At 40.5% G+C, this 24,320-nt stretch overlaps 1 protein-coding gene across 8 annotated transcripts in view; it reads right to left on the reverse strand.

Moving 5' to 3' along the window:
- LOC120797914 (beta-1,3-galactosyltransferase 1-like) overlaps nucleotides 1-24,320 on the reverse strand; it is a 107,019-nt gene that overhangs the window by 58,701 nt on the left and 23,998 nt on the right. For 5 of the 8 annotated variants that reach the window (XR_005708592.1, XR_005708591.1, XM_040141697.1 and 2 more), the window contains exons 2-3: nucleotides 7,475-7,556; nucleotides 2,959-3,012 (exon numbers count right to left, since the gene is read on the reverse strand). The exons of 1 other annotated variant lie outside the window; for it this stretch is intronic. The gene's annotated coding sequence lies outside the window, so the exon portion shown is untranslated. The remainder of the gene's footprint in view (nucleotides 1-2,958; nucleotides 3,013-7,474; nucleotides 7,557-24,320) is intronic. 2 more of the 8 variants (XM_040141700.1, XM_040141698.1) reach the window with 1 other exon arrangement.

A 24,320-nucleotide genomic window follows, 5' to 3' on the forward strand; every position in this document is an offset into this window, starting at 1 on the left:
CTCTCTGTTCCACTCTACCATGTCTCCTACCTCTTTTCACGGCTCTCATGAAGTTTCTCACCTCATCTCCCTAGACCCACCTTCCTCTAGTTACCCACCAGTCCTCAGACTTTCTCACCCTTTTCCCAGTCTCCCGACTGCACCACTTGTCTTCAGCCCTGCAGTCACCTGAGCACTCCCCACCTGCACCTCATTATCTCATCAATTTAGGATTATATGTGCCAGTTCACTCCCTTTGTTTCTCACTGGATCATCTGCTTATGTTTCTATTTCAGTTCCCACGTATTTTTGCAGTGTTCCTGCTGCAAGCTTTTGTAACCCATTGCCCGATCCCGTGTTCCTGTCTGCCATCTTCTTCACCTTGTCTGCCTGTAAGCCTGTGTTTTACATAATTAAAGTATCTTCACTAAATCCGCATATCTGGGAGTCTGCATTTGGGTCCAACCTGCTTGTGCTGATACCAGCAATCCTGTGACACTACATGTAGAGCAGCAGTCATTCCTAAGCTGCTGCAGTGTGTGTGATTAAAATCCTTATTTTATAATAGGGATGTCATCTGTCAACATAAATCCAGGCAAATGACAGCAGCTCTGTTGTGTATTTGACTATACTGGCATTTAAAATGAACAATCACAGAAAAGTTAGAAGCAACTAATGGTTGTCTTAACTTTACTGCCACATAGCCCTAAGCCTTCACTGGGCTAGCATTATCATTTGTAAAAGCTGTACACACTGAAACACCATGCTGGCGTTTTAAGATTTACATACTGGAAGCAATTTTTAAAAATTGGTTTTGGGGCAAAAAAAAAATGCTGTTTTAGTGAGGACAGATGGCTGAAATACAGAGAAAAAGGTGCATTTTCAAAACGAACTTGCTTAATGTAGGTGCACTCTCAGTTGTGATTTTCCCAGTGTATGCATCTGAAGATGGAAACAGCCTGTCGGCTCAACCTACAGCAAGGTTCTCTCAATTGCCACTATACCATTGATAAAGTAGAATCATTTTTTTAATGATGTAAGTTAGAAAAGGTTTTCTTCAAAGTGAAACATTCTTCCCCCTTGGTATAAACTAGATTATCAGAAATTAAAACAGAAAGACATTCTTGAAAAAGACCTCTGTATTGTCAATTGACAGACTGCACTAAAGGCAGGCTGCAAGACATACAGCGGCTTTAGAAAGTATTGAGAACCCTTTACTTTTTTTGATAAAATTGCCATTTTTTCCCATCAATCTACACTCAATAACCCATAATAACAGTTGAAATGTTTTTAGAATTTTTTTGAAAGTGTATTAAAAATCAAAAACTGAAATGTATCATTTAGAAAAGTATTCAGTCCCTTAATTCAGTAATTTGTAATAGCCCCTTTGATAGCAATTACAACATCTTGGGTAAGTCTCTACAAGCTGGATCTGCGCACCTGGATTTGGGCAGTTTATCCCATTTTTTTAATCCCATTTTTCCTAGCAGATCATCTCAAGCTCTGTCAGCTTGGATGAAAAGCGTCTGTGAACTGCCATCTGTCTCCAGAGAAGTTCTATAGCGTTTAAGTCTGGGCTTTGGATGGGCCACCCAAGGACAGTGAGAGACTTGTCCCGATGCCAGTCCAGCATTTTCTTGGCTGTATGCATCGGGTCATTGTCGCGCTGAAAGGTGAGCCATCGCCCCAGGTTGCGTGCACTCTGGAGCAGGTTTTCTTCAAGGACCTCTCTGTATTTGGGTGCATTCCTCCTTCCCTCAATTCTGACCAGTCTCCATGACCCTGCCACTTAAAAGCACCTCTATAGCCACCATCATGCTTCACCATAGGGATGGTATTAGCCAGGTAATGAGCAGTGCGTGGTGTTTCGCCAGATAATGTATGGAGTTCTGCTCAGGGAGTTCAGTTTTTTAGCTCAACAGACCAGAGAATCTTTATCCTCATGCTCTCAGAGTCCTTTAAATGCCGTTTGGCAGACTTCAAGCGGAACGTCGCAAGTGGCTTCCCTCTAGCTACTCTACCATAAAGGCCTGATTGATGGAGTGCTCCTGAGATGGTCATCCTTCCAGCAGGTTCTCCCTTATCTGCAGAGGACTTCTGAAGTTCTATTAGAGTGCAATCACGGACCTGACAAAGGCCCTTTTTGCCTGGTTACTCAGTTTGGCCACTGAGCTCCTGTGAACACTGAAGGGTTGAGAAATGGCTTTATACCCTTGACCTGATCTATAACTTGCAACAGTTTTATCGTTGAGGTCTACAGAGAGTTTGTTAGACTTCATGGAGTGGTTTTTGTCCTGACATGTAGTGTGAATTTTTAGACCTTATATACACAGGTACATGCCTTTATAAACTATGTCCAATCAATTTGATTTGTCACACACATTAATGCAAACAGGTTGTACCTGAACACACTTTGGAGTGCCCCAGCAAAGGGTCAGAATACGTTAGTAAATGAGAGATTTCAGTTTTTTATTTTTAATAAATTTGCAAAAATTTCTGAAAAAATGTTTTCACTTGGTCATTACAACTTATTGACTGTAGAATGATGGGCAAAATGCCAATTTTATCCATTTACAGCATGGGGAGACAGGGAAGACTTGAGAAAGGAACTGACATCAAAAACTGGAATGCACCACACACCATATTTTCTCTTCAATAATTAATTTCTGCAATTCTTTTTAATGAGAAAGGGAACACATGACACTTAAGTGCATGTAAGGGTGATAAAGCCTCTGCTTCATTAAACAGTGAGATTGAAGCTGTGAACCTCAGAGGCCACAATAACTTTTTATATAAGGTCTCTGTTACAGTTCTCAATCTCCACTGACTTTCTTCCAGCAGAGAAAGCTCTGGGAAATACAGGACCACTGTGTCTACCTATTATGAAAGGCCTTTTAAAACCAGAAATAGGCTACATCCCTGACTGAGCAGCTATTTGACAAATAGACAGGAAGCTGAGGTCATTGTAGCATACCGTACCTGACACAGCTGGCTCTCGTCCAATGCAATATGGGCTGTCTCTTCATACCATCTCTGTAAAAAAAGGGAGACAAAAACAGGTCAGGAAAACTGATATGAGACTTCAAGAAAGAAAGGATATTGGAAAAGGGAAAGAGGAGATTAGGTGATACTGTGAAGATGGAGGAGATATGTGCGGCTTTAAGACTTCTAAAACCAGCTCTAAAAAAAAACCACATGTAACCTTTCAAATAAACATGTTTTTTCTGAGGGTAAGACGTCATTGTGGATCTTTAAAAAGCATGTTTTTAACATGAATAAATTCACTCTAATTTATTTCAGTTGAAAGTTGAACCCATTCTATCAGATAATAAAACAATGAATCTGTATTGTATGTTTTCAGGAAGCAGATGCACATATCCTGTCTTCCATACAAACTGCATAAAGGCTCAGCTCAAATGTACCTTGACACAGACCATGAGGGAAGTTTTAAGTGTAATCAGCCTACGACTCATCAGTATGCTGCAGACACCGCTGCTATCTCCCAACTATGGCAACAAACAGGCGGAGAAGGTGGAGGGATCTATTGATGTATGCTCTTTCATGAGAACTTATCATTCAAGACCCACTTACGCCCAGAAAAGGTCAAATGAAATTCTCTCATATCAAATTGAGTTTTTCACTTGATTAATAAGCTTCCGTGGCAGACGCTGCGCCTACACAGGCCGAATTTCAAAACAGTTTCAGGTTTTCATTTACCTTGAGGATTGCACACAGTTGAGATAGTACAAGTCTAATTATTTTATTGGGGGACTCGGCACAATCAACATGACTTGTATGTTTCACTGTATGTCCAAACTAAGAGCACTGATATGAGTAGTGAGCAGGATGTCTCCCTGTAGTGGAGACTAAGGCTATGGCCAAAATCCCTCCCTCGTTCACTCATCCCCTTCTCCCTATATAATAGACATTTAGTAGTTTACTCTATAGCGAGCAGTAAAGTGAGATTTCAGACACATTTTGTCATCACTGAAAGGTGTATAGTCGCACCAAAGTTCACAAAGACCAAGGATGTCTGCATCAAAGTGTATGGTAATCCATTTCAATTTGAACCACAAATGTCAATGTGTTGGTGGTGCTAGACGAAAAGTCAGAGGATCACAAAAGTCATTATGATTAATCCTCTGGGAACCATGGCTGTCTCTGCGTTTGCCTCAATCCATCTAGTAGGTGCTGAGATCTTTCCCTGGATAAGTGAAAATTTTTACCTCCTGGTGGCACTTCAGGAAAAGTAAGAGAAATCACTCCAATAATTAGAGCTGCAATGAACAATTATATTCATTGTTGATTAGTCTGATGATTATTTTCTCAATTAATCAGAAAATAATGAAAAATGCCCCTTTCCCAGGGCTCAAAGTGACATCTTCAAATGTCTTGACCAACAACGTAAAACTAAGATATTTAGTGTGCAATGATATAAAATACTGTTGCAAATCGTTACATTGGAAAAACTGGAAACAGAGTGTTTGGCATTTCTGCTTGAGAAGTAACACAAACGATCAATCCACTATCAAAACAGTTTTTTCTGTCAATCAACAAATCAATAAACTAAGTAGTCGTTTCAGCTTTGCAAATGTTGTTGCGATATTTTGGTCAGGACCAAAGTAGTGAACAGACAGGCGTACATCACCGTCCATAGAGACACACTGAAGGCAAGCCAACACAGCTAGAAAGAAAAAGGCAAATAAAAAGCATAGACCATGATGGTGTGACTATCACACTGCCATCGAGGTTACGACAGAGAGAGACAACACCATGTCAAAATCAGGATGGGGCCCTGACACCATCCTGCTAACAGGCTGAGAACAGTGCGAGCTGGGTAATTTGGAAGAACTTCCTGCCCTCTGACTTGAGTGGCATGTCTTGGCCATTGCACGAAGTCGGTAACCTGATCAGAGTTGAGATACACTGAGCTGTCAGCTCAGCTACTGAGTAATTACAGACCTGCATTAACAAGCTGCTCACGCAACAACACAAAAACACGATCAAACACACAAACACGTGTAGCAGTGTACACACTTGTGAGCCCACACACAGACAATCTGAGCAGGCAGCTGATGAGCAATCACCTTGCAAATTGGCTTACTATACAGATGCAGAGGAATACTTATTAGTGCATTACAAACATACCCTGGTGACCCTGGCACAATTCTGCCTTACTATAGAAGCTACTTCAGGAATAGAACTGTGCCATTTGGTATGCATTACGCCCCCCCATCACTGTGCTAATCAGCATAATATGAATTATTGCCATCATTACAGTGGGTGGCCGAGAAATAACAATAGGTCTTAATTATTCAACAATGAGGAACAATAAAAGGGAAAGCAAATGCACCTTTAGTGTGCGCTGCCAGCAGTCATTAGAGTTTGTATCTCTCTCTCCTTTAGGAACAGAACTAGGCTTAGTTTCTCTGTCGCAGAAATCATTTCTGAGGCCGTGATGAGTGATGAGTGATGAGCTTGTTTTCTCTTCGAACGTGCTCCATGTGTTGTTTGTCTGAGAGAGCTCAATGCAATTTCAATATGAGCCCATAAAAATGTGCTTTGCAATAGTTTTTTTCAAGTTATAATTTCTGGTGTCTAATTGTTATTGTCTCTGTGTGCCATTAAAGTGATGATTGGGAGGGAAATTTTGCTTAAGTTCCTTTTCAATTCATGTTTTTATGTTCCCAGTTTTTAAGATAATTTATGTGACCTCATTAAAAACCTCATAAGTTTGTGTATTGTACTGTGTATTGGTCATGTTCTTTGGAGTTTATCCAAACCATGTCCGACCATTCAGGGAACTTTCCGAGACTGACGATTCAACATTCACACCCACTTCACACCGTGATTAGCCCGCTGTGTCGAGGTGAGAAAGGCGCCAACTTCCCTCTTTAGTTCTGTTCAACACTATGAATCTCCTCCCGGACAGACTGCCTTGTATTTAAATGACAACGCATCTCCTCCCTCTCTCCGACGGTTGGTTTTTCATCCCGTGTGGCCGTTCAAAACACTTTAAATGTCCTACAAACTAGTTCTGACAGAGTTAGTTTAGAAAGTTAGCATGCCAACACTTACCAGTTAGCACTAACAAAAAGTGCAGCTGAGGCTGATGGGAACATCATTAGCTTTACAGGTATGGAAAACCACAGCAGTGAGATTCTGGATTAAAACATCTAGAAGCAGTGTCCCCTACGTGGACAGCAACACAGGAACAGTTTACAGCAATTGACAACATTTCTACAGCTGATGGCAAGACCACCAATATATTTTACACTGACTTAAATACAAATTCACAATTCTGGTACCTTTAAAATCCCTACAGGCTGCTGCTTTTGATTACATTTGAAGACAAATAATGAACTCCAATCAATCCTGTAAGCCAGTTTCAACATTTTTACATTTTTTGTTAAACTTCAAACATGAATTACATTGGGGTATCATAATTATAGGATGGCAAGGTCAAACTAATTATAGTGGACATTCCTTGAGAGATAAATCCTTTAGCTGAATCCACAAATCAACTAGCGCTGCAGGGTTCCTCTGACCTTTCAGAATGAGTTGCCAATCAAATCTCAGCCCCTCTTAATGGAAGACATGGTGATTACAGCAGACATGATTCAGAGCTATCAACTGCCGCCCTTCAAAAGAAAATTAAGTTTAAAAAATGAGTGAATATGGCTTAGGAGAGGCGACTTCCACATGATAGAGAAAATACCGTAATGATTTCATTGGGGTTTTCATGGATCACTTTTTCTCTACTACCGACCCAGTGCCCAATGGACACCTCTGTCACCACTGGCGTTTGTCTCAACGTCCTATTGACAATCCAAAAATCCTGATTATCTGATTAATGATCATGGCTGCTAACCTGAGGCGGGGCTGTCACAATTGAAAAAATGTCTTTGTGTTGTCTGAAAGGTAGAAACAGACACCTTCATTCTGAGATGAGTATGAGGTAATTAACTTTAGGCTTGAAGGCCTCCCTAAGACTTCCTGTCAGATGCTGTTAGCAATTTGGACAGTCTCAGTCAACAGAAAGCAGGTTTGGAAATGATATTCGACTTTTTTTATTTTTCCTGGTTAATTCAAATAATTTCACAGGTGCGTAAGGATCTATAGACACCCTGAGCTGGAGATCAACTCACACTGCTGTTCGGTGTATTCACTGTGCCATGGCTTATGAAATTCAAGGTCACATTTCACTCCCCTGCTCACTGGATTCAGTTTGAAATTCTACCACATATCCAAATGACGTGGGTCTCTGTCATACCACAGCTATACTTTGTTCCTTTATGTGAAGTACTATCAGCTTTAAAAAAAAAACCTGTTTTTGTCTTGGCTTTTTAAAATGAATTGAAATATATAAATGATTGTAAGGATGTAAGGATGTCTGAAGATGAATGTTCTATAAAGCAGTGGTAGTGATGCTGAGCCTAAGAAAAGCTTCCCTGAGGTAAATATACAAGTAAAGGTAAAGTACATCTTATCCTACCTCTGGCGCAGACTACACATCTGCTCGGAAAGGAGGGTCTCAGTCCACTTCCAAGTCAACTCCGGTGCAGTTTGTTTGCGGTCTGAAAGTTAAAATCAACATTTAGAGTATATCTGATAAGGGTTTGGTCTTTGGGCAGGCAGTCAACTGGCAACAAATGAAATTCCTGATTTGAAAGTGCCTCCATCAATGTTAAAGACTGGTCCTGTTACTTTAAGAGTATCATGTTATGAACGGTGCATTGACAAATGCTTGTGACTTTTTATTTTAATGGAAATGACCCAGATCTAATTGGAAATGGCCTAGATCTTGATTACTCTAATTATGCACCTGAAGCAGAGAACACAAGGTATACTTGTGTTGTCCACGCAAGGCCTGTCTAGGTGTTTATAAAATCACTTTAGACTTAATTGGTTGACCTTTTTAATGCACAAGTCCTAATTAAGAGTTCCACTCAAATCTGAGATCCTGTCAGTTAAGTTGTTAAACATAAAGATTCAAGTCTCTCTAAGACTTTCAGCAGTCATCATCGCAGGTAAACGTCAGCTCATGACAGTGAAAAGCTGACCTGTTATTGGTCTGAGGACTGAGAGCTGTCTTCCAGAAAAAGCGGTAGAAATGGCCACACTGTTGTCAATCTCAGAGATGACATTACTGGGAATTGAACTACAATGCTAAAACACGAGGTCTTAAAAAACTTTTGACTGACACTGTCCGTTCTTTCTCAAAGTCTAGTCCAAGTGGTGTCAGTGTGACTCGTGTTCAGATGTTAAAAACAGTCCTGTACTGTAGGCCTGGGCAGAGAAGTAGAACATGTAAGATGGAGAGATCCGTATTCTCTTCGTCTCTTTCTATTCCTGGATGAACAAAATTATGGAACAGAGATTTACATAAGACAACCCAGATGGAACCTTGCTCAAAGTACTACAGTATTCATACAACATCCACTTTATGCTCACATTTACACACCTTATATCCACTGGATGGTAAAGATAGCCCTCTTTAGTCGTTACTTTTTTTTTCAAGCTGTTGCTGATGCATAGTAAATCTAGAAAAATTACACACCCTGTGTATCAAGGCCACAGTACGCACTCCTCCTCTTTCTCTCCTTCCCCCTATTGCCTTCAGAGCTAGGAGAGCAGCTGCACTCAGGAGGGAGAAATAGGTCATATCTCCCCAGATTGCCTTTGTAACCTCTCAGTTCATAATGATCATGAGTGATACGCTCTCCAGGCATTCTTCAACATAAAAGTGTGTCATCTGCATCGCACTAAATGCTTTGCCTTTCAGCAGCTAATAGCCACTCACCCTCTTCCTACCATGCAACAGGATGATTAACTTATATGTTCCAGTCTATGCTGAAAAATAACACAAACGACACATTGATTTGAGTTATAATTGGAGCTCTGGGCCAATTCGTGTAATTTTGAAGGCTGTGTGCAGCTATGAGATGTATCTTTTCCTCAGGTTCTCAAAAGGAGATCATTGGAGTCTGACATATTGCACGTGACACATGGATGAGCAAACAAATTATGCATCCCCTTCAAACCTGGGCTGATCAGGGAACACTGCATTGTAATAAAGCGGAGCATTGACCGGATTGCTGATGTACACTGGCAGAAACAAGTGCCAACATAGACATGGACTACCAGACACCACATTTAACATCTTTAGCATCACTATCAAATACAGCCTCAAAGAGCATTATTTACGCCAGTCCCCTGAAACCATCACCAACACACGCAAACACGAGAAAAATCTTAGCCACAAACGGTAACATTACTTATTTACTTTTTCATACATTAACAGACACATCGTGCAGCAACATGCTGCCGCTTTTATAATAGCTAAAGACATGCTGCCCGATCGCAGGGTCGAAAATGAGGCATTTTAACTTTAACGTTAATGGACACAATATATAAGCACCTAAGCTATATAAGATGTAAACATTTACACTGCAAGACTTAGAAGGATTTTACAGAAAAAGACTGAGTATTTTTTTGTATACTTTTGTATCATTTATTAATTTATGTCGATTTTCTGTTTGCAGATCATTAGACCATTCTTGGTCATTTTTCAGGTTTGGAAATCTACAATTTACAAATCTCAAATTTAAGGGAATATTTACACTCAACAGAAATAGGGACTCAGTTTATACCGCAATATTGCCTAGATGTAGGATCTACTTTACATCTTGCCGTCTCATTGTGGTTGACAATCATTATTGAACTTCTGTATGAAACACACATGAAAAAGTAATTAATGCTACGCTTTCAGCCAAGGGTTATGTTTGTGTACTGTATATGCATGTCACATTACTAATGCATACAGCTTTCAGGGAGAGTGCATTGAAAATAAATTATATGAAGAATTGTATCTGTGGAAAGTGAGCACAAAGACTGTTCAGAGGAATACACCGATAGAGCCACAGGTACAAGGATTACACTCTCCTATTTGTTTTTTTTATAGCTCCACAGCGTCTCTGTCCTCATCGTCATTGACTTTCATTGAAGCCCCCTTCCCGACCTCTTTGCCCCTGTCAAAGGGAAGCAGAGACAAGCCCTTGATGAATGTACCTTTGATCTCTGTGAGGCGCCTCTGCTCGTCCTCTTTTCTGTCTCCCATCATCCTCGCTCTCCTCTCTGCTGGGGAGCTGTCGGAGTTCTGAGGGCTCAGCCTGTCCACTCTGTTCCTCATCCCACCAGACCACGTCTTTGGGCTCTTTCGTCCTCATGCCCAATGCTCAGCAGCCATTAGTCGGCATAGAGGGCTCATTCCTCACTATTAACAGCTAATTGTTGTGGTCACTCCACGGTGACAGTGTAGTGTATTAGTGCTAGGACCAATAAGGTGCCATGCTTTATCCTGCAGCAACGATCAGGTTCTCCCATTACATGTGCATAACAAATAGGTTAGCACATCATTTCTCTCCTTTTCTGCTTATTTGTTAAACTGACAGTGCAGAAATGGCCAATCAATTCAAGCCCAGAGGAAAGTTTTTCAATCACAATTCACCCTTTGATTTAATCTTGTTATTTACACTATGTACTCTGAGCTCCTTGTTTATCCTCATTCCACAGATCTCCATGCAATATTTCACTTTAGAAGAACAGTTGGATTCGGGGCTCCCGTTGTGGGATGTGTATGTGCCATCTCTGCAGCCCAGCATTTATTATCTGCCCATGAAGAGATCCAGTGACTGGTCCATGCTTCAACAATGCAATGAGCCGAGCCCCAATTCACTCCCTTGTACTATTACATATTCAATTAAATTCGTAGTCTCCTCGATAGTAATAGTGATGAATATGCAGGGTGTTAATTTCTTTGTGTCACCGTCTCAGAAGAAGGAGACATTGGAAGTTGACAAAGCGTGCAAATTGATTGGATCCCTCGTCGCTGCAGGGTAAACTGGTGGAGGTTAATGTTTCAAGCAAGGACAAAGTGTTCTGAATGAGACTTTTCCGAGCACTGTTGTAACAGGCACACTATGGATCGCTGCCACAGGTCACAGAGAAATCACACACATAAGGACAGAGTGCCTTCCAAAAGAGGTGCCTTACATAACGGCTTGGAAATGCTGTAAGATGCAGAAAATGCCTGAGTAGAGTTGGTAGCAGGGCTGGGCACTATAGACCAAAACACCATATAGACTGTATTTTTAGGCTGAATGGCAATACACAATATATATCTGGGTATTTTCTACTAAATGGGATAGCGGTTCAGTTGTAAGACAAAGCCATGTGAGATGTCACAAGCACTTCTTTTAAAACGGACTGTGGTCAAGATAACATGCAGAGACAGGGTTTCTTTCCCTGTTTTTAAATAAACAGCTGCAAAACCTTTCAATGAAAAAATTATATAAAATAAATAGCCTATATTAAATAAAAAGAGGCCTATCTCAGTGTTTTCCAACGACAGTAACAGGCGGATTAGAATACAGTACAATTGCAATTATCTCCGACAGTGTGGACCGGCGGTGTGTCTCTCTCCATGTTGCAGAAGAACTTGTGTGCACAGATGCAGAGGAAGAGTGGGGGCGGGGTTGCGCAGAGAGTGTGCGAGGGGAGAGTGGCAAACACTGGCATGGCTTTATCTAACGCGACATCAAAGTATATTGATATAAGTGGTATGGTCTCATCCTATCTCGTTTGAAAATATACTGAAACCTTAAAAAGTCCATATATCACCCAGCCCTAGATGGTAGCATCAGTATAATCATGACATTTTTTGAAAAACACAACACAACAAAACAAAACACTATTTGTAGTTTCAAAAGCAAAAGGAAGATCAACCCAGGTATAATGGCCTTCATCCGCGAACGTTTTTGTATTCTTATAATAACTTTTTTTCTGTGAGATGTCTTCACATGAGTTTGAACCAAGAACCCTTAACTGCACAACCTGTTGTAAATCGCTTGTTACCACCTGTTCATCAGGAGCTGCAAATTCAAGAGATTTGGACATTAGTGTAATCAGCGTTCGAAAACTGCCATATAAAGCTGCTCTGTTTGTGGGCAAGTTTCACAAAAATGTCATCCAGGAATGAAAAGAAGAATTTAACACAGATAACAGATGTAGCCTTGTCAGTAGCCATGTAAGGGGATCCGCAAAAATGAGAAAATATTCCTATAGCTGTCCACGCGTGCCATCACAGAGCCTTACTGTTACAAAAATAAAGACAGACTATTTGGACATTGTTGTGGAGATTTTGCTGATTGTTGGTCGACTCGTCAGTGAAGAGAGCGTTCAGGAGCCCAAGATGTCTTATGCTGAAAATGTTTATTGAAGCTTGGCCAAGGAGAATGGAGAAATTATCAATACAAGTTTATGTGCATGATGCCGTCTCCATTCTGAAGCTCGGTCCCCCGTGCTCAGTCTTTTCCCCTTTACAGATCATGCTGCAAATACTTTACACCCAGAAATGGTCAAACTCAGTGCCTCTGCAGTATGTGGACTTAGTCTATTGGTTTACTATTCTGTAAACAGGAACATTTCTTTACCCGTGTTAGTTCAGATCACGTTGCACGTAGCCTTCAGTAAGACGTCAGCACATCATGGTCTGGAGCCAGTGTTATCTGGTTATGCCCGTGGATTCTAACAAAGCCGAATCTTTGGCCTCTAGGGAGGCAAAAGCGGCCATCTGCTTTGACCTTGGCTACTACAGCAATGCTGCTTCACTTTTGTCAGAATAGTTCTGTTTTTCCCCATAAAACCTCAGACAGCTGCCCAACGTCTCAAGGAGAGAAGTCAGTGTGCCCTTTCAGAAAGATTTGCTGCTGCATGTTTGACCTGCACAACCCGATAGAAATTTCCCTAACAGACATGAAGTTCAATAAATAAAAACATCTTGATTAGACTTGAAACAATTAGTCGATTAGTTGAATAATTGATTAATTGATTGACAAACAAATAAATGGCAACTATTTTGATAACTGATTAATCGTTCCTATCATATGTCAATCTAACATAGTCAAAAAAAGCCAAATATTCTTTAGTTCCAGCTTCTTAAAAGTGAGACGTTTCTGCTTATGTTATTGTAAATTGAACACCTCGGGGTTTGAGACTGTTGATGAACAAAACAAGACATTTTAAAATGTCACCTTGGGCTCTGGGGAGTTGCAATGGGCATTTTTTTTTACTATTTCTGACATTTTATTGACTAATGATTGATCAAGTAATTAAAAAAAATGGTTTGATTAATTGATAATGAAAATGATTGTTAGCTGCAGCCCTAGTGTTGACAGGGCAAACCACTCCATGACTATCCCTCCATGAGAAGCAGTAGAGGAGATGGAAGAGAGAATTGATACGGTGACTGCTCAGATTTTTTCTGTATGTATCGTCTGAATAATGTCGAAGTAGCTGGCCGACCATGACTCACACTTTACCAAACAAAAAGGAGGGAGCCAATGGTTGTCTTGGGAACCCTCAGAGCGTTAAGAACAGCTTGTGCTCTACATGAAAGGGATTTGTTCATTCCTATTCCAAAGTTATCGCTTCTCTTCCAGCAAAGCCATTACGAGTGCTGAGGAATCGATGGCTTCAAATATGTGTAAAAACTAAAGTTGTAAGCATCTAACAAACTCCGGCAAGCCTAAATTGCTTTTCCCCTGACTAGCTATAGATCAAGCTCTGACCTGATGATAAATGAGAGTCTGCTTTAAATGTTGTAGCATTAGTAAGCTTGTGCTTCACCGAGTATAAGTTGGTATATTGCCTTGGCTTGAATAGATAATTTGTTCACAGATGCTGACTATTTGTGCAGGGTGCCATCATCCTGACATCTGAAAAGACACTTTGCTGGTGACAAACACTTGCAGTGATAATCAAAGAAATTCACTGCATGAGAATGGATTAAATTGATCTAAAGTGTGATTCCAGGTATAGTAGGCACGCCGTAGGTCAGATTACTGTAGCCATTTCACTGACAAACTACTGTTAAATCAGCACCGTGGAACTTAGCAATTGTGTGAGAGTGCCTTACACGATTCCGTACTTGGCAACCGACCAAGCAAACTGGGTTTCTAAAGAAATGGGAGAACAATCCAACAGGCTTTACATTGGTTGCTGAGATAATAAAACATTAAATCTGACTCAAAAATTTTGGCCTTTGGGCATCATCCTGTCAAACTTTTTTGACTGTACTGTATGATAATACAGTCAAGTATTATACTTGCTGGTTCATATAAGGGAAAAATTCTGAGTATTTAGCCTTAGTTTGACTTTTTACCTACTTTCTTTGTAGGTCTTCTAAAAGGGTCTATACGTGTATTTACAGCCATAAAAATGAATATAAATAATAGGGCTGCCACTAACGACTGTCTTTAATTGAATAATCTATTGACTATTTTACTGATTGGTCGATTAATCTAAACGGTTAATTTTCCTCCCAACACTTATGGTGGTTTTGCCTCTTCTGGCGGTCCAGCATCCAGAATAGAGCTTGTGCGTTTTCTCTTCAGGTGCTCGTGCATTGCGCTAGTGCTGCTGTGGTATGCCATCAAAACTTTGCACAGTGTACAAACTGTTTTGTGATGATTTGAAGTCCTACAGGCTTTCGGAGTCTTTGGAAACTTGTAACTGAATCGGACTCAGCTGCTGCCACCATTTTCTCAAACTGTAACGTTGGCTGGGGCTGACCAATGACTGGAGCCAAAAATGACGTCATTACACAGCAACTACATAGTGATATTGAAGAACAACATTTGTTATAATGAATTGAAGCATTTTAAAAAAGAAAAAACAAAAAAACTATATGTCGGTTTAAAATATTTTTGTCGACGCATTTTCAGCATGGACATCATTGATTGTGGCAACTAATCGTGGCAGCCCTAATAAATAACCATGTTTCTGCCGTGAAAGACTATCAAGGCTTCAGTAAATCACTTTCAGGCCCTGCTCATACCTGGCATTAACGTGTCTTGGGAAATCCTTTCACAAGTTGAAAGCTCTAAGTACAGGTGTTGAGTGCACCCAAGACACATTGAGGACGCACTTGAGATCCAATCACTCAGACCACATTCGGAGGTGGTCCTGGCCACATATGTGTGATGATTGTGAACACAAACCTTTAGGCACTAGGCACAGGAAGTCCGTCGCTGCCTCCCACCGGTTAAAAACAACAACGCACATGTTCTTTGCAAACGGATTGATGTACATGTATATTTACAGATAGAATGGGGAGGTGAGATTTGACCACAAATGGTCAATGGAGACGCATGTGGAGACACATTCTAATGCCAGGTGTGAACTGACGGACTTAGAGCCGTCCACTTGTGGTCGGATCCCTCCAGACGCATGCTAATGCCGGGTCAAAACAGGGACTCAGAGTGAAATCCGTCTTCCAGAAAATCATTCTGTAAACAAACTGAATGGTGGATGACAACTGAAAATAGTAGGAAACAACAGGGCTGTTGCTACTCTTATGAATTGACACAGAATTTTTCTTCTCAGCCAGTTTTTTAGCCTTCATCTGACTACACTGCACGTACAACCACTTTATCTCCCAAAATTTACCGTTCCTCTATCCCTCTCTCTCGCTCTCGCTCTCTCTCACAACAGTGTGAAAATCGATGATAGTGACAGAGCGTGGGAGATACAGGCTGCCAGAACAGTGTCATCCAGAGTCACTGATGCCCCTGCAGCAGGAGCGCTGCCAAAGTGTGACTTTTTACTGCTGATTCAGCCAGCACTCAGCCTGGCAACCACGGTAATGTGCATCGTGGGATGCCTCTACGTGTCATTTACTGACATGGATGACTGTTGGTCGTGGCAGGGCACTGTCACATGCTTTTGCTATCACGCACACAACGTTACCCGGCAAAGGTTTCAAGGGAGAAACAGTGCAGGAAGGAGGAAAAGAAGGTAAAAAAAGTAAGAAACAAAGGCAAAGACTGAGAGACGAAGAGAAGGGATAGAGATATGACGATAGGCTTTAAAGGAGGAATAAGTGTGAGGGCATACCAGGAGCAAAACTCCAGAGAGACAGAGGGTAAGAACCCGCATCACAAAGTTAGAAAATGAGAGGCAGAGTGGGAAGCAGAAAGAAAAGGAAGCGAGTGAAGTCAGGCCGACTCCTTCCCCGAGGCTCATCTGAAAATGCTCTTTCGTCTTCTGTTCTCTGTCTGTCGAGTCCACAATAATAGCACATTAAAAAAGACGCACCATCCTCCACAGGAGAAACAAATAATAGATTCATAAAGAACTGCCTGTTTTTAGTTGAGGTACAGTCCTGGACAGTCTCTGTCTCTGGAGCAGCTTTGAGATGAACACTGACGGCGGGGCTCATGGTGCTGGCTAAGAATTTATAAAGCTGTTGCTACCGGCTCTACTGTACTGTGCTGCACATCACAATGCCCAACTTTAATGTTACAGGATTAGGAGGGATCAGTTTTCTGGATCAATAGGATTATAGCTGTCGTTAACCCCGCTGAGATGAAAGCATCGCAACCTACGGAGAAAACAAAGGGATGTACAAATAAAAAAAGGTTTTTTGCAGGGTGGAGGGAGGACAGCTCTGCCAGTACTTTGCACACCAAAACAAGCAGTTATTCGAAGCAGGAATAATCTGTACTTGGAAGCAGACAAAAACCAAACTACCCACAGCACAGCATTAACAAAAACACGCCGGGAAAGAAAAGAAAGCTCTTATTCTTGGAAAAGCCCAAATAGAAAAATCACTCACTGTAATTGGCCTGCCTTTCTTCTCTTTCTACCTCTAGAGAGGAAGGGAAACATGCTTGAATATGTGCACACAGAGAACCATGTCTTCTGGACTTGCACAATAATTGGCTACTTTTCAGTGCACACACACGAGTCAATACCTACCATCAAATCCACTTTCAGCTGCTTTCAGCCCATTACGTCCACTGAGGGCGAAGCCGTTTAAAACTTACAGCCTGCAGATGAATTACAAAGGCGCATTCTGCCAATCTTTATTTGTTCTCTCCTTACACACAAACTCATTGACATACATGCAGAAGAATAAAAACAAAGAGGAACATCCTCAATATGTTGTTTACATGCAAGGACAAATGGTTTTTGCTTATTGGTTACCAGTGGAGCAGTGGTTTGGCTGTTATTGTACTATTTATGATTATTTGATGCTTCCTTGGCTTGTCTGGGTATTTTTGCCGTGTGTGTGTACGTGGACTAAATGTATAAATATATCCTCGTGTAAAGCATATGTAAGCATTCAGAGCACCTACAGAGAAACAGAACAGTATTCTTGCCCAGGTGTATTTGCAAGTATTTGATGTGTGTGTGTGTGTGTGTGTGTGTGTGTGTGTGTGTGTGTGTGTGTGTGTGTATGTGGCCTTGTTTTATTATATTCGTGGGGTCCTAATACTGGAGCGTGTGCATCTGAAAGGCTTAGCACTGCTCCCATCAGCCCCTCATTCTCAGCAGCACCAGATGGATCCACAGGAAATAGCCAGGGATAAAATTAAGAACAACAGCTGTCAAATCAGTGAGCGAAGTGAGAAGGAGAACAAGAAGAACAAGAAGAAGAGGAAGAAGAAGAAGAAGAAGAAGAAGAAGAAGGGGGAGGGGGAAAAATGAAGTCCCTATGAATTCATACAGCCGCACCTCGCCCAGGTAAAGGCAGATTGACATTCAGCGAAAGGCTCATTAGCAAATTTCATGGGAGTCGTGAAGTGATTATCCTGAATCTGTCAGCTGCAAACAGCATGTCAAAATGCCACCCAGGCATCTCCCCCTCCAGGTGGTTGATGCGTTGCTTGCAATGAAAACTGAACATGTGCTCATGAGACTGATAGCTGATGAGGAAGTCAGGGTGGGGGGGGGTCATCACCAATCCTCTATATTGTATTTTAATCTGGATTCATAATGGAAGGCAGGGCAGGTTTTTTTTTTAGTATAGCACCTGTCAAACAGAGGTGATTCAAAGCGTTTTACATAAGGTGTGTCATGTGTCATGGTCACATTGTGGTCATTTGTAATGTTGATTGTTTGCAGAACGTCAAGGAAAGTGGGTCTCATCTAAAATCAGTCTGTCAGATGCAAACACCAGAAAGAAACTGAGGAGGAGGAAGGAAAACAAGAATGCGAAAAAGGTTGGCCTGCCGCGGATACAACTCTGTTGAGACCGTGATGGACAGTGAATGGAAACCCTCGTCCCTCTGCTACCGACACCCAGTCAAGTGAAGCGACGCCGGGGAGGGAGTCAAAGTCAGTGGGCTTCAAGTAAGACCTGCATCCTTTGGCGGGTGTTGGCAACCACTGGTTAGTATATGTTGTAACCTGTAAGTAGACATTTCTGTGTAGTTAGACATTTAGCTGTCAGAGAGGGAGTGTGTTTCCTCAAAGGGACAGTAACAGCTCAACAGTGTCATGTGGATAAACTAGGCAGCAAGACAGATTTGCAGCGATACTTCGGCTTCTAAAAGCCCTTTCTGGACACAAACTAGATCAAACAAGTCAAGTCAATTCTACTTATTTAGTCCAATATCGCAAATGACAAATTTGCTTTAAGGGGCTTTACAATCTGTACAGCATACGATTCCCTCTATCCTCAGACCCACAATTCAAATACGGAATAACTCCCCTCCAAAAAAACCTTTTAACAAGAAATAAATGGAAGGAACCTCAGGAAGACCGAAGAGGAGGGGTCCCTTTTCCAGGAAAGACAGACATGAAAGGGATGCCACATGTATTGATAAGCAAAATTATAACACGGAAAATCAGGATGACTCATCGCCTGGAATGAGCAGCAAGAATAGATAGACACATGGTACTGATTATGGCTACAGCTAACGATAATTTACACTGTCGATTAAAGTTGCAATTATTTCCTCAAGTAATCGATTAATCGCCAGGTCTATAAAATCTCAGAAAATAGCGAAAGATGCCTGATGTAATTTCAAGAAGCCCAAAGCGACACTTTCAAATATCTTATTTTGTCCAACTAACAAAATTTAGACTTAATCTAACGGCCTGAAACCCAAAGACACTCTATTTGTTATGTCTTATGGCACAAGACACTGAAGGGCAGCAAGTCATCACAGTTAAGAATCTGGAACAAAAATCCAAAAACAAAAAAAAATGACTTGATTATCAAAATAGTTGCTGATTTTTCTGTCCGTCGGTCAATTAATCAGATACTTGTTTCAGCTCTAGTGCTGATAGGCACAGTCAAAAGTTAGATAATTTAACAGATAAACACAACCGACCAAAAATTACGTGACACTCCAGGGAGTTTTTCATTGCAGGTTTCAAAGTGCTTATATTGACAAGAGAAACACTTTGTTCCCCGTAATTCATTCATTTAAATTGATTTCTGTTTGCAGCTCATACAAGTCATTTTTCAGGTTCTGAATGCACTGCAAGGTGATTTTTGTGGAACATGATCAACTTTTGATTACTTTCCTCAACACGACAATGATCCCGTGGACACAAAGCCATCTCGATAAAGAAATGTTTTTCCTAGTTCGGTGTGGAAGAACTCCACTGGCCCGCATGGAGCCCTGACCCCAACCCCGCCCAACACCTTTGGGATAAACTGGAACGCTGACTGCGAGCCAGACCTTGCCACCAAACATCAGTGTTGGACCTCACTGCTGCTCTCGTGGGATGCTTAACAGTCACATATGGCAATGAAATGTTTGAGTGCCCACATAGTTTTTTCCGTGCCGGGTATATGAAATAATTACATGAACTAATGTATGTTTCTGTTACTGCAAAAGCTTCATGCGGGTATCCCCTGGCTTTGGAGCTTTGAGACCAAGATAATTAGACATGGGTAGTTATTGTAGTATGAACATTCCTCTTGTAACTCTGAGTCCCTGACAGAATCTCGTCACAAACAATTCAGAGAGCTAATCAAAAAATGTGCACAGCAGCAAAAAAGTTGTGCAACAGAGTGATATAGAGGTAATAAACTGTCTTCAGTCGGTTGTTTTGAAAAGATACGCAACTGTGTTATTCAAAAACAGCATCTTTGAAGATATTATTACATATTATTAGACAGTATTTCAAAAAAAATAGCCTTTGCAATCTCTTTAATGTACTTTTTAGCAAAGTATTTCGTGAGAAGCATTATTTATTTATTTTTTTTGGGATACAAGATCATTTGAAAAAAGTCCAAAACACATAAACATCTATATCCTGATGTGTGTCACCTACCCAGAACAAGCTGGAGACGATGACTGTATATGAAAATACATTGAACACACAGTCAGGACATGTAGGGAGTAAAATGATATGGTGTTGTGGTGAGTGTGTCTGCTACAGCTCATTTGCTTTTTTGTTCTTTGATAAAACAGGCAAGATCTTTATCTTTATCTATTGCAAGGCTCTTCACAGCTTTAAACTTTCTAAATTAGCTCAATTCCATGTAACTATGATCATATGTGCTATTGGGTTCAAATTTGAATTTAGTGTTTCATAAAGTATTCTGTTAGAGTGCTGTTTATTTTGGTAAACTTTGAGGGTGAACAAGATACCACTGGGATAATCCTGACTGCAACATTTTAAACTATTAAATAAAAACATTAAGATGTTGATCGTACTTTGTTCTGTATCTATTTCGGTTAGAAATTCTATTTCAAGATTATTTTCCACGTGGATGTAAGATCATCAACAGGCAAATTCATATAGGCCAGTCAGTTCCGACACCCTGGATTTCAGCATTTGAGAAAAGAATTTTGTGGACTCTTTTCTGGGCTCTTAATGCTGAACATTGCACAGAAGTGGCTGGGCAGACATTAAAAGGTATTGGTGAACACTAGAGCCTTGAGCATTAACCCCAGGACAGACACGGACAGTTAGGGACTTGCAATCCAGGATCACCAGTGTCAGTAACTTTCATTTTCTGTAAAGATTTTCATGGCAATCAATCCGATGGCTATTGGACCATTGGGTGGACCGACATTGCCATCCTTAGAGGCATGGCTAAAAGCTGGTACTAATTTGGATAACAGTCTGAGTGAAATGTAAAAGTTTCTGGCATTTCTGTTGCCCAGATAAATACAACAGTGGTTTTTGTTCAGAGAGCTCAATCAGAGTACGAGAATGTGGAACAACTCGAAAGGGAAAGCTTGAAACCTGCAAATTATCTGGAAACCTGTCGTTGTCAGCCAGGTCTCAGAGTGCCCTTGGATTTTCTTTCTTGTTTGCATTTGTTGGTGGCCTTCAGTCCAAAGAGAACTTTTGTTCATTGAATGGGAATTTTTTTTTTTAATTTTCTTTTTAAAAAAATTACTTTTACTTATTTTGTGGAAAGATGCACTTTTCTCAGATGCATACTATTGTAATTTGTGCTGTTTTTTTAATTTTATTTTTTTGAATATCGATAGTAATTTAGATTGGTGTTGGTATTGTATTCAAACAGGCATTGAAACAGCTTTGAAAAGTCTATCTATCTTATTTTCTGCATTTATGATGTTATTTATTTATATAGGCTGCACACATACATTCCTAAACCTGCTTAACTCTGCGGCGGCATTGTAATTTATGGACCAGAAAATATACCGTTATCCTCAGAAATTCCCTGTGGGTGCTCTCCAACACATCTATTATCCTTCCTAATGTATTCCCTCAGGAGCCACCACAGATTTTTCATTTTGATGAAATGACAGGTTGAACTCGTTTCTTTTTAGGTTTTCACCTTTCTGGAGAGGGCTTACAACACTGTTCGGATTCTGGCAGGCTGGAAACCTTACTGTACCTTCTATAGCATAACAAAAATAAGTGTATTAATTCTTGAAATGAGGGATTTAATGATGACATATGTTAGAGAAAAATAACATCAAGCGAAAGTTGTCAATATGCAGAACATCCAGTGTCTGTATTCTATAATAAGCTGCAGAGCACATATTTCCACTAGAATTGTATGGGTGATGAATGGATAGAGAAAAGCAATTGTGAAAGGAAATATTGGCCAAAGTGGCTGAGTGCGTGTGTGTGTTTGTGTGTGTGTGTGTGTGTGTGTGTGTGTGTGTGTGTGTGTGTGTGTGTGTGTGTGTGTGTGTGTGTGTGTGTGTGTGTGTGTGTGAGGGGGCTTTATACGCAGGGTTGGACGTTGGCTGAGGGGACTGATTAACAGCAACATCTTGTGCCAAGCAACTTAGCAGTACTGATTTCACACAGCTATCTGTATTCATTTATGCATAGAGCGACCGTGGAGGATGAGTGGCGAGCAAAACAGAAAATTTTGTTTAAAGGGTCTCTGTATCTCTTTCCGTATTCACCTCTCACTATTGCTGTCTCTCTCTCTTCTCTCTAAAGTCTTTGTTCTTTTTTGCTGTTCCAGTTCGATATTGTGAGAAATCACATTTCAAGATTCTCATTTTGTCGTTCTTTTGTTTAGGACTCTGGACTAAATGAGTACATTGTTGTTTTTGGATTTTTAATACTACGACGCAGTCACCCAGCATTCAGGAACAGTCTTACTGTGAATAATAACTAAATGACTCTGAAAGGGAGCAAAGCATCTGTTTGAAAGCAAACTGCTGTGCATTACACATGATCATCAGGCTTTCAACCCCATTCTCCTGTCTCTTCAATTATGTGCCTGGTTTGGAAAAGGGAAAAACAGAACATGTGTTTAGAATTGTTTAGTTCAGTGCCTCTCAAACTTTTTCTGGCGTTCCCCCCTTCAGAAGTCGGCGAAAAACCCCCCACTGTTTTGATATCTGCCTGACGACCCCTAGTAATACTTTTCAGAGCTCTTGTAGCTGCTTCGGCTAACGTTAACATTAGTGTCACAAACTGGCAGATGTGAATATTGGTAATTCTATATAATATTTAATGACGATATGATGTGCTGGCAAGTTTAAGAGCTTCCAAATTTGAGGTGATCATTTAGACTGCTAACGTAGAAAAAAAAAGACTCGCCATTTTGTCGGTATTTATGGGCAGTAAATAAGACACAGCCTACACGGCTTAAATTGTGGCCCTTGCTATTTGGAAAATTGCACTCTTGAAATGTTGTGTGTGTGTGAAAATGTTGTGCTGCTGCCCATATATCCTGCACTAACAAAGTAATGATGGCCCTGGCACAAACCTTAGTACTTGCTAGTGCCACATTTTTTAATATGGAAACATTAGCAGCAGAATCAGTCAGCCAGTATAGATTTGAAGAATTAATGCATAAAGCTACGCAAAGTCAGAACGACACAACAGAAATGCAGCAGCAGCTATAAGCACACTGGCAACACCTTGGCGACTTTTCAACTTCCCGGCAGCAAATACACCGATCAGCCACAACGTTAAAACCACTGACAGGTGAAGTGAATAACACTGATTAGTCAATTGTCAGAAAATTACATTTATCAAGCAGTAATGTCAAAAAGTCTCTATTTTATATTATTTTAATTAACTTTTATTACTTTTAGTTCTTTAATATCTGATTTTAATTTAATTTAATGTAAGTGTCTGTTTTCTCTGTTTTATGTAATTGTAAACTGAATACCTATGACTTCGGACTGTTGGTTGGACAAAACAAGACGTGAAGACATTTCATTTTGAGCTCATGGACACTTGTGAGGAACATTTTTTCACATTTCTGACATTTTATCTAGCATCGGCTATCTAAAAAAATAATCGATGACCAATGAAACTGGCCTTGACTTACGATTATTTTCATTATTAATTAATCTACCGATTATTTTCTTGATTAATCCATTAAATCTTGGGTCTTTCATAATATCAAAAAACAGCCAAAAATGCCAGTCAGAATTTCTGTCTTAAAATGTCTTGTTCTGTCTGACCAAAAGTCAAAATTGAATTTAAATTTGATAAGCTGGAATCAGGGAGTTTTTGCAATTCTTGCTTAGAAAATTGACTTCAACATTGATCAATTATAAATACTTGCCAATTAATTTTCTGCCTATCAACTAACTGAATAATCGACTAATTTTTTAAGCACCTGAGAAAAATTGTTAGTTGCAGCCCAGCACCCATGATGTTAGTTGCAGCCCAGTACCCATGATGTGGCATCATGGGTGCTGGAATCAATCAAACTATGGTTTATTGATAACTTTCTGTTATTGATCAGCATCAAGCACCATGCCTATACTGTTGTAATTAGGTATGGGAATCGAGAACCGTTTCCAGTTGCGAACTGGTTCCAAATTGTCCAAACCATCGGAATCGTATGCCCCCGAGCTCACCAAGCCCCGCAAATTACGCGTATGCTCCACCTCCCCCTCATGTCAAAGTGGGTGTCAGTGTTTACAACCTCGATTAGAGGATTAAGCGTAACTATCCTTCTAGTCACGAAAAGATAAAAAAAACACCACAAGACGGGAACTGCGGGAACAGCAATCAGGTCAACTTGTGTTCTCTCTTCTCCAAGTTTGTTGTCAGTTCATGACAGTAACGTAAAG

Source organism: Xiphias gladius, chromosome 13 (genome assembly GCF_016859285.1).
Source record: "Xiphias gladius isolate SHS-SW01 ecotype Sanya breed wild chromosome 13, ASM1685928v1, whole genome shotgun sequence".
NCBI classification, from domain to species: domain Eukaryota; kingdom Metazoa; phylum Chordata; class Actinopteri; order Istiophoriformes; family Xiphiidae; genus Xiphias; species Xiphias gladius.